The following is a 10,010-nucleotide window of genomic DNA, read 5'->3' on the forward strand; positions in this document are numbered from 1 at the left end:
TTTACATCTATAATAGAATAAAGCAAATAAATATGTCAATGTTATCAGAAACCAAGATGTTAATTATAAGAGAGACACAAATATAGAAAGTTGGATAAAATTCCTGAAATCCTAAGTTTAATTGAAAAAAGCCAAACAATGATCAATCCAGTAGTAATAAGCATTCCAACATTCCAACCATGCAAATTATGGTCTCTAAATTCCATTTGCAAAATCAAATAAAATTTAAATTAAAAAAATTTCAATTCCATTTACTGCTAAAATGAACCAAGGCTTCTGAGAGAAACATCAGATTCCAGATCTGAGGCAAGAAATAAACAAGATGACCATGGAACATGTTGTTATACCAGAAAGCAAGGAACTATCAAGGACTATTGGAATAGTGTCAAAAGGACTTTTGAGCTAATCTGAAGGGAATTTCACAGTGCAAAAATGGGAAAATATGTATTTCAAAATTAACAATATAACTGCAATGGATAGAAGCACACTAAATATGTTAAAGCCCATTAGTTCATACTGCTACTAAAAACAAAAATCTCAGTCATTTTTAGAGTATGCTTATTATTTAGAGAACTTTTCTCTATTACATAAAGAAACTGAACTCATTATTTTCAAAACTGCTTAAATCAGAGGGAAAGGATCAAACATTTATCATACTTTTCCTTAGGTAATCAAATATTTGAAGAAGGGAAAGTTCTTATTTATAGAAGAATTCCAGCTAATTAATTAAGACTATGTTAAAATTAGAATATCACCATTTTTCAGTCCAGAGTGAAATAATGAAGCTAGATAACGATTACCAATGATTGCTGAACTTCCAAATAAAAATGGTAACAATTAATTGTAACAAAAATTATAACAATCAATGCAACAAAACAAAAACATATTCAACCAAATGCTCTATGTCTCCTGATGAGATGCAACAGGAAGTATATGACGCCCCTATGAAGTATTCCTGCCAAAAAGAAAGAAGGAACATAAATCCAAACGAGTATATCTAACTGTCCATTTACAGGAAATAATAAGGGACAAAGAAATACATTAAATGACAATACAGCATACAATCAGAAAATTCCATAATGTTGGAAATTTTATAGAACAAATGACCTGAATTGCTTCTTGGCCATTTGGCTAAGATCAAATAGTTGTCTGTTCTTAACAATTTAACACTAGAACAAATGACCTGGTTTTATCAACAAGTAAATCAATTGCAGGGGATTAAAAAGAGGGAGAATTTACAGATTAAAAGAGACCTGAGATAAGTATCGTCCACATGCAATGTGTAAACCTTGTTTTGAATTGTAAACAATAAAAATTATGAGACAATTGGAGAAATTTGAACACTATATATTTGATACCATTAAGAAATTACTATTAATTTTCTTTGGGTGTGTTAATGATGTTATGTTTTAAAAATTCTTTATTTTAGAAACACATACTAATATTTAAGGAGGAAATTACATGATGTCTGGAATTTGATTAGACATAATCAGTTGAGGGTTAGTGAGTTGGAATATAGGTGAAAGGAGATTAGGCATTTGTTGATATTTGTTGAAGCAGGATGATAAGTATATGGGCTATTTTTTTTCTATTTCTTTTTATAAAACAATTTCTCCAAATCTTTTGTTATAAGCACCAGGAAGAATGTAGTTGCCATCAACTGAGATGGCTATTAGTAGAGCAGGTTTGGTAGAAAAGACGAGTTCAATTTTCAGCTTGTTCCCTCTGAGATAGCAACTGGACATCCAAGTGTTTCAAGATACTGAAGAGGCAGTTAGATATATAAATTTGGGGTTTGGTAGAGAGGTATAGGCCGGAGATATAAAGTTGGGAGTGCCCTGGCCAGATGTCTCTGTTGATTAGAGCACTGTCCTGAAGCACAGAGATTGCTGGTTTGATTTCTGATCAGGGCACATGCAGGAACAGATCTATGTTCCTCTCTCTCTCTCTCTCTCTCTCTCTCTCCCCCTTTTTTGCTAAAATCAACAAATAAAAATTTAAAAATAAATAAAGTAGGGAGTCATTGGCCTATTGATGGCAGTATAACCACATGACTAAAATTCTTTTTTATTTTTTTGTGACAGAGACAGAGAGAAAGGGACAGATAGAAACAGACAGACAGGAAGGGAGAGAGATGAGAAGCATCAGTTCTTCGTTGCAGCACCTTAGTAGTTTATTGATTGCTTTCTCATATGTGCCTTGACCAAGGAGCTACAGCAAAGCTAGTGACCCCTTGTTTAAGCCAGCGACGACCTTGGGCTCAAGGCACTCCATGCTCAAACCAATGCCATGGGGTTTTGAACCTGGGTCCTCTGCATCCCAGTCTGATGCTCTATCCACTGAGCTACTGCCTGGTCAGGCTAAAATTCTTTCTTTTTATTTCTTTCTCTTTTGAATTCCTACAGAACTTTTATTATATCTTGTATTACAGTTAGTTGTGTACATGTCTTCTCTATAAATTGTAAGTTCCCTGATAATAAAAACTAGATCTTTTATTTTTTTATTTTATTTTATTTTATTTTATTTTTTCATTTTTCTGAAGCTGGAAACAGGGAGAGACAGTCAGGACAGACTCCCGCATGCGCCCGACCGGGATCCACCCGGCACGCCCACCAGGGGCGACGCTCTGCCCACCAGGGGGCGATGCTCTGCCCATCCTGGGCATCGCCATGTTGCGACCAGAGCCACTCTAGCGCCTGGGGCAGAGGCCACAGAGCCATCCCCAGCGCCCAGGCCATCTTTGCTCCAATGGAGCCTTGGCTGCGGGAGGGGAAGAGAGAGACAGAGAGGGAAAGTGTGGCGGAGGAGTGGAGAAGCAAATGGGCGCTTCTCCTGTGTGCCCTGGCCGGGAATCGAACCCGGGTCCTCCGCACTCTAGGCCGACGCTCTACCGCTGAGCCAACCGGCCAGGGCAAAAACTAGATCTTTTAAAAAATTGTTTTATTTATTGATTTTTTGAGAGAGAGAGAGAGAGAGAGAGAGAGAGAGAGAGAGAGAGAAACAAAAAAAAGAAACAAAAATCTGTTGTTCTAGTTATTTATGCATTCATTGATTGATTTTTGTAGTGCTCAGACCGGGGATGGAAGCCTCAACCTTGGCATATTAGGATAACGCTCTAACCAACTGAGCTACCCAGCCAGGGCTTGGAACTAGATTTTAATCATTTTTAAATATATGTGGTTTCCCAAGTTCCCTCTTAATCACCAGACAGCTTGAATGGTACCTTGCATATAAGTGAATTGAAATGAATAAATGAACTCGAGTTTGTGAAGAAGTTTTGTGTTTGAGAGAGACCTACATTGAGAAGAGAGCCTACAACTGATTGGCTGGCTGGAAAATTAACCTACTTGGAAGGGGCAGCTGCCTTGGTGGGGTTCTGCTCCAGGGTTTTATCTGTACTTGGGTGTGGCAGTTAAAGGATTCTGAAAAAGTTTGAAAGGTGGTTAGACCCTGACCAGTTTGCTCAGTGGATAGAGCATTGTCCAAGCATATGGACATCCAGGTTCAATTCCCAGTCAGGGCACAAAAGAGAGGCAACCATCTGCTTCTCTCCCCCTCCTTCTTTCCCTCTTCCCATTTCGCAGTCAGTGGCTCAATTGGTTTAAGAGTCAGCCATGGTTGCTGAGAATAGCTCAGTTGGTCAGAGTGCGTCAACCTCAGTTGCTAAAAATAGCTCAGTTGATTCAAGCATCATCCCCAGACAGGGGTTGCCAGGTGGATCCCGGGCACATACAGGAGTCTGTCTCACTTATCTCCTCCTCTCACTTAAAAAAAAAATTGTGGGTTAGAATGAATAAGCATTAGAAACAAAATGTGATATATACATACAATAGAATATTATTATTCAGCCTTAGAAAGGAAGGAAATTTAGCCTGACCTGTGGTGGCACAGTGAATAAAGTGTCGACCTAGAATGCTGAGGTCACCAGTTCAAAACCCCGGGCTTGCCTGGACAAGGCACATAGAGAAGCAACTACGAGTTGATGGTTCTCACTCATTCCCCATTTCTCTCTCTCTCCTCTCTAAAAATAAAAAAAATCTCTCTTTTTCTTTTTTGAGAGGCAGGGAGAGAGAGAAAGAAATATTGAGCAGCCCTGTATATAACCTGACCAGAGAATCAAACTGGCAACCTCCTCATCGGAATGACTCTCCAACCAACTGAACTCTCCAGCCAGGGTTTAAATGAAATCTTTTTTTTTTTTTAAAGGAAGGAAATTCAGGCACATACTATTAAAATTACAACATAGATGAACCTTGAGGACATTATGCTAAATAAAATAAGCCAGACACAAAAAGGACAAATATGTATGATTCCATTTATATGAGTTACAAAGACTAGTCAAATTCATAGAGACAGAAAGTAGAATAATGGTTACCAGGGGCTGGAGGAAGAAGGGAATGGGGAGTTATTGTATAAGGGAACATAGTTTTAGTTTGGGAAGATGAAAAATTCTGGAGATGGGTGATGTTTGCAAAACAATGTGAATATACTTAATGCCTGTGAACTATACACTTAAAAATGGTTAAAAAGGTATTTTTTATGTTATGTATATTTTACCATACCAAAAATGAATAGGAACAATGTGATTTTATATTTTTAGCATGTGAGCAAGCAAGAGGGGTGAGGAATAGATAGAGACAGACAGACAGGAAGGGAGAGAGATGAGAAGCATCAACTCGTGCACTTTGGTTGTTTACTGATTGCTTTCTCACTTGTATCTTGACTCCAGGGCTCCATCTGAGCCAGTGACCTCTTGCTTAATCCAGAAACCTTGGGCTCAAGCCAGTGACCTTGAGCTTCAAGCCAGTGACCTTTGGGCTCAAGCCAGCAACCATGGGGTCATGTCTATGATCCCACACTCAAGCTGGCAAACCGATGTTCAAGCTGGTGAGCCCACATTCAAGCCGCTGACCTTGTGTTTTCAAACCTGGATCCCAACATCCAAGGTTGAGACTCTCTCCACTGTGCCACCACCTGGTCAGGCTGACTTTTTTTTTAAAATATACAACATATTTATTGCTCTGAAAGTTTTTTCAAAATAAAAAGTTTACTTAAAATTAACAGGAGATAAGACAGACTAGTTGAAATGGCTTTTAGTTGTAGGGGTTGCAGGTACCAACAACTCTATCAGCCTAGTGTTAGGGAGTTAATATAGATGATAGGCAAAGACTTGACTACCTTAAGTAATTTTCTTTCATATTTTAATTATATCATCACCTCTTTGTTGACTTCACTTCTTCATAAGGATATAGGGTTGACAGCTTTATAGTTTCTCCTTGGTTTTCTTCATATTAATTACTATGGGTTCTTAGAACACTAGGAACATCGATATTCAGTATTCAAATAAAAATACACTCTAAAACAAAAAAAAGTTTTTATCAACTGCTTTTACCATTTCTTTGTTACTGCTCCTCCTCAGTTATGAATATTTAGAACCTCTGCAGTTAGACAGGCTGGATTCAGATTCTAACTCTTCTTCTTACCAGCTCTGAGACATTGTATAAATTATCTCTAAACTAGCTATTTTCCACCTTTTTCATCACATGGTACACATATGTTAATTACAGTAAGTCCCCGAGTTACAAACAGCTGACCAACATACAACTTGTACATATGATGGAGTGCCATAAGAGTCATTAGTAATCAACTGCAGTTGGACATCAATGAAAATGATATCATAGAGCTACTCAACTCCATGGCAAAGAACTAATCAATGAAGACCTTATGGAACTAGAACAGCAGATGATAGCATTTAGGGAAGAAAACAGGAACCTAGAAACTCCAGAACAGAAAAAATTTTTCTATAAAAGAGTTAACTGATGCTTTTTGTCTCACTGAAGCAAGAATGGAAAATTTAGAGGAGCAAGATCCCGATACAGAGAGGTTTACTGTACAGTTACTGAAGGCCTGAGATGCTACAGGGTCATTTATTATGAGAAAAAGAAAAGCTCTGTACAAACCTCCCTTGTTGCCTACTTCAAGAAACTGACTCCCAGTGGCAGAATCAAACCCTGACTCTAACATCAGTCCCATCGTCTCCAACAAGTCCATCATCTTTTGCATCATCCAAGATAGTTTAAGGTTGTGTTTGAAAATGTTTAAGTATTTATATGCACAGAAAGGTAAAAATAAATGCTGTTAAGATAAACATCTGTCTAAGTTGCATTTAATAGGTAAATGTACCTGTTCCAACTTACATACAGATTCAACTTAAGAACAAACCTACAGAACCTATCTCGTTCATAACCTGGGGACTGCCTGTACTAAAAATCTGTGGCACACCAAAAAATACATTATAGTTTGTACTGGTCTGACAAACAAATGGGTATAATTTTGATTCATTTACACCAGATGGCTCTTGTTGTGTTGGCTGTTGTCATTTTTTTTTTTGACATTGTGACAGAGAGAGAGAGAGAGAGAGAGAGAGATAGGGACAGACAGTGAGGAAGGGAGAGAGATGAGAAGCATTAATTCTTCATTGCAGCACCTTAGTTGTTCATTGATTGCTTTTTTGACATTGTGACAGAGAGAGAGAGAGAGAGAGAAAGAGAGAGAGAGATAGGTACAGACAGTGAGGAAGGGAGAGAGATGAGAAGCATTAATTCTTCACTGCAGCACCTTAGTTGTTCATTGATTGCTTTTTTCTTTCTTTTTTTTATAGAGACAGAGAGAGAGTCAGAGAGAGGGATAGATAGGGACAGACAGACAGGAATGGAGAGAGATGAGAAGCATCAATTATCAGTTTTTCGCTGCGACACCTTAGTTGTTCATTGATTGCTTTCTCATATGTGCCTTGACCACGGCCTTCAGCAGACCAAGTAACCTCTTGCTCAAGCCAGCAACCTTGGGTCCAAGCTGGTGAGCTTTGCTCAAACCAGATGAGCCCACGCTCAAGCTGGCGTCCTCGGGGTCTCAAACCTGGGTCTTCCACATCCCAGTCCAACACTTTATCCACTGCACCACCGCCCGGTCAGGCTGATTGCTTTCTTATATGTGCTAGTGACCCCTTGCTCAAGCCAGCGACCTTGGGCTTCAAGCCAGAGACCTTTGGGCTCAAGCCAGTGACCATAGGGTCATGTCTATGATCCCACGTTCCAAGCTGGAGACCCTGCGCTCAAGCCAGTGACCTTGGGGTTTTGAACCTGGATCATCTGTATCCCAGTTCGACACTCTATCCACTGCACTATTGCCTGGTCAGGCTTTTCTTGACAATTTAAGGGAAAAGAGGTCAGTGCCCCTGACTAAAGTCAGGTATTGCATTGTAATGCGGGTGGTTGTGACCAAGCAGGTTCACACTGAAGTTGGGCAGACAGTAGAGGAAGTGTGGAGCCAGAAAGTGTTGGGCCATTCCCGCTCATTGGAGGCTTGCAGAGATGGGTGAGGGAATAAGCAAAGGAGAACTGCTTTTTGCAGTGGAGGGCACAGGGATCAGGAAAACTACCCATCACAGTGATAGGAGAGCAATCTGGGGTAATCACCAATAAGGGAAAACACCCATAGCTTTTCATAGAGACTCACGCATAGCTTTCCGTCACGTGTTCACACACTAGTGGTGCAGAGTGCTTGCAGGTGGGAAACCAGTGAGCAAGCCTAACCACAGCTGTTTTCCCATATTCTACCACATCAGGGTTGCTCACCTCACAATCTATGCAACAGGTATCTTCTGCAGTGGTCCCTGTGCAAGAAACAGTATAGACTATAGCAACAGAATTATAAAAGCACAATCTATATGACAATAAAGATGGTGCGCCAGCCTGCTGCTAGAGACTCCCACCATTCACGGAGGGGTTCCCCCATTTGCCATTCCACCTCCTGGGTTTCCTCCATCAGGGTGTGCAAGGAAGGTTGGCTTACAATGTCCAGTAAGCTGTGGGCGAAAGTGAGAGTGGTCAGTGGTATCAAGAGAGGCAGCTCTTTCCCTTCTGGTAGAATACAGGCCAGAGTTTTGTATGCAGACAGCATAGTAGCAGGTACCAGAGGCCTCCCTGGGCAGGCATACCAAACCTTATTGGCCTGTACACCAGCGTCTGCTGGTTTCATGTGCATCAAATGGGAGAACTCAGTATAGGCCATAGGGAAATTACAAAGGTGCCCTTCATAATGATGTCTCACTGAGCACCCAAAGGATAATATACTTCTATTTTAGGCAGTCAGGTGCTGGTTGCCCAGGGAGTTAACTGGAAGTCCACCTCTAGCCCTACCCCATGGTGCCAACAAGGCCACCCATTGTAGGTGAGGGGCCTACAGTCCAGGGCTATGTCCATTGAAGCCGTTGGCTTTTAAGGAGGGCTGTTGGGGTAGGCAAGATCACATTGTCCTGCTGCCAAAGCCCTGCTTGAGTAAAATGTCCTTAGTACATATCTGCAACCAAAAGGGATCAGCTGCCCAGGGCAGGAGGGCCTCCACTGGTGTCGCCCTCCTGCCCCCCCCCTATTTAGGTCTCTCATTCAAAATCCTGAGTACCGTCCACAAGCGGTGTGTCCGCCAGTAAGGGAGTTGGTGCCCCCATCTTGTTGCAGTCCCTGCTTTAAGAGTCCATTAAACTGCTCAATGATACCAGTGGCCTGTGGGTGGTAGGGAACATGGTATTCCAGTACACCCCCAGGTCTTGAGCCCATTGCTTCACCAAACAAGCAGTGAAATGGGTACCATTGTCACTTTCAAGAACCAGCGGCTGCCTGTAGTCAGCACTCAGGTGGTCCAGAGCCTTTATGACTGCCCTCTGGTCTGGGTTATGAGCGGGGTATGCAGCAAGCAAACCAGCGGCAGTATCTACATAGGTGACTGCATACTGGTACCTGTCCAACTTTGGTAAGGGTCCAGAGACATCTATCTGCCACCATATCAACAGAACACAACTTCTCCGGATCTGTCCAGGTAACACCAGTTGTCTCCAAGGGTGCTCCTTAGAACACACTGCACACTGATCACAAGCTGCAAGTGCCTCTGCACAGGACACAGGCAGGTTCCATGCCTTAACCGTAGCCCACTTACTTTTCTGTCCCGCATGGAGTGAACGACAGTGGAGCCACTGTGCCACATCACCTGTGGGTGCAGCAACCAACCATTACACCCTTGCCAAGGTGTCTGCCTCATCATTTCCAGGATGGGCTAGAGAGGCATGACGCATGACATGATATACTGTCACCAGCTTCTGGTGTCCTATTTCCCTTAAGTCTTGCCACATGGCCTGACTCCATAGTGGACAGTGCATTATCATCCACTGATCAATGTGCCAAATAGCTATCCAAAGGGTCAGTCCGCAATAGTCAGCCCAGCTGTTGATGCAAATCACCAGAGTTAAAGATTTATTTATTTATTTGTTTGTTTGTTTTTTACAGAGAGAGAGAGTCAGAGAGAGGGACAGACAGGAACAGAGAGAGAAGAGAAGCATCAATTATAGTTTTTCATTGCGACGCCTTAGTTGTTCATTGATTGCTTTCTCATATGTGCCTTGACTGCAGGCCTTCAGTAGACCGAGTAACTCCTTGCTTGAACCAGCAACCTTGGGTCCAAGCTGGTGTGCTTTGCTCAAACCAGATGAGCCCGCGCTCAAGCTGGCGACCTTGAGGTCTCGAACCTGGGTCCTTCCTCATCCCAGTCTGACGCTCTATCCACTGTGCCACCACCTGGTCAGGAGGTAAAGATTTATTATGAGCAACTAGCCATACAGCTCTTTTTGTTTCATAACTATTTTTTTTAATTGACAGGCAGGGAGGAAGACAGATGCCCACATGTGCCTTAACCGGGATCCACCCAGCAAGCCCCCTAAGGTGTTGATACTCTGCTTATCTGGGGCCACTGCTCCATTGCTTAAGCAAACAAGCTATTTTAGCGCCTGAAGCAAGGCCATGGAACCACCCTCAGCGCCGAGGCCAACTTGTTCAAACCATTAGAGCAGGGGTCGGGAATCTTTTTTAGCTGAGAGAGCCATGAATGCCACATATTTTAAAATGTAATTCCATGAGAGCTATACAATGACCCGTGTGCATTACGCATTATCCAATAAA

General features: G+C 41.9%; 1 non-coding gene across 1 annotated transcript; it reads right to left on the reverse strand.

The window, feature by feature from the left end:
• Positions 1-2,837: 2,837 nt before the first annotated feature.
• Positions 2,838-2,913, reverse strand: TRNAS-AGA (transfer RNA serine (anticodon AGA)). The gene has a single exon. It is a non-coding gene; the product is annotated as a tRNA-Ser (tRNA).
• Between the last annotated feature and the right edge of the window lie 7,097 nt (positions 2,914-10,010).

The sequence above is a fragment of the Saccopteryx bilineata genome, chromosome 4 (assembly GCF_036850765.1).
Source record: "Saccopteryx bilineata isolate mSacBil1 chromosome 4, mSacBil1_pri_phased_curated, whole genome shotgun sequence".
Taxonomy (NCBI): domain Eukaryota; kingdom Metazoa; phylum Chordata; class Mammalia; order Chiroptera; family Emballonuridae; genus Saccopteryx; species Saccopteryx bilineata.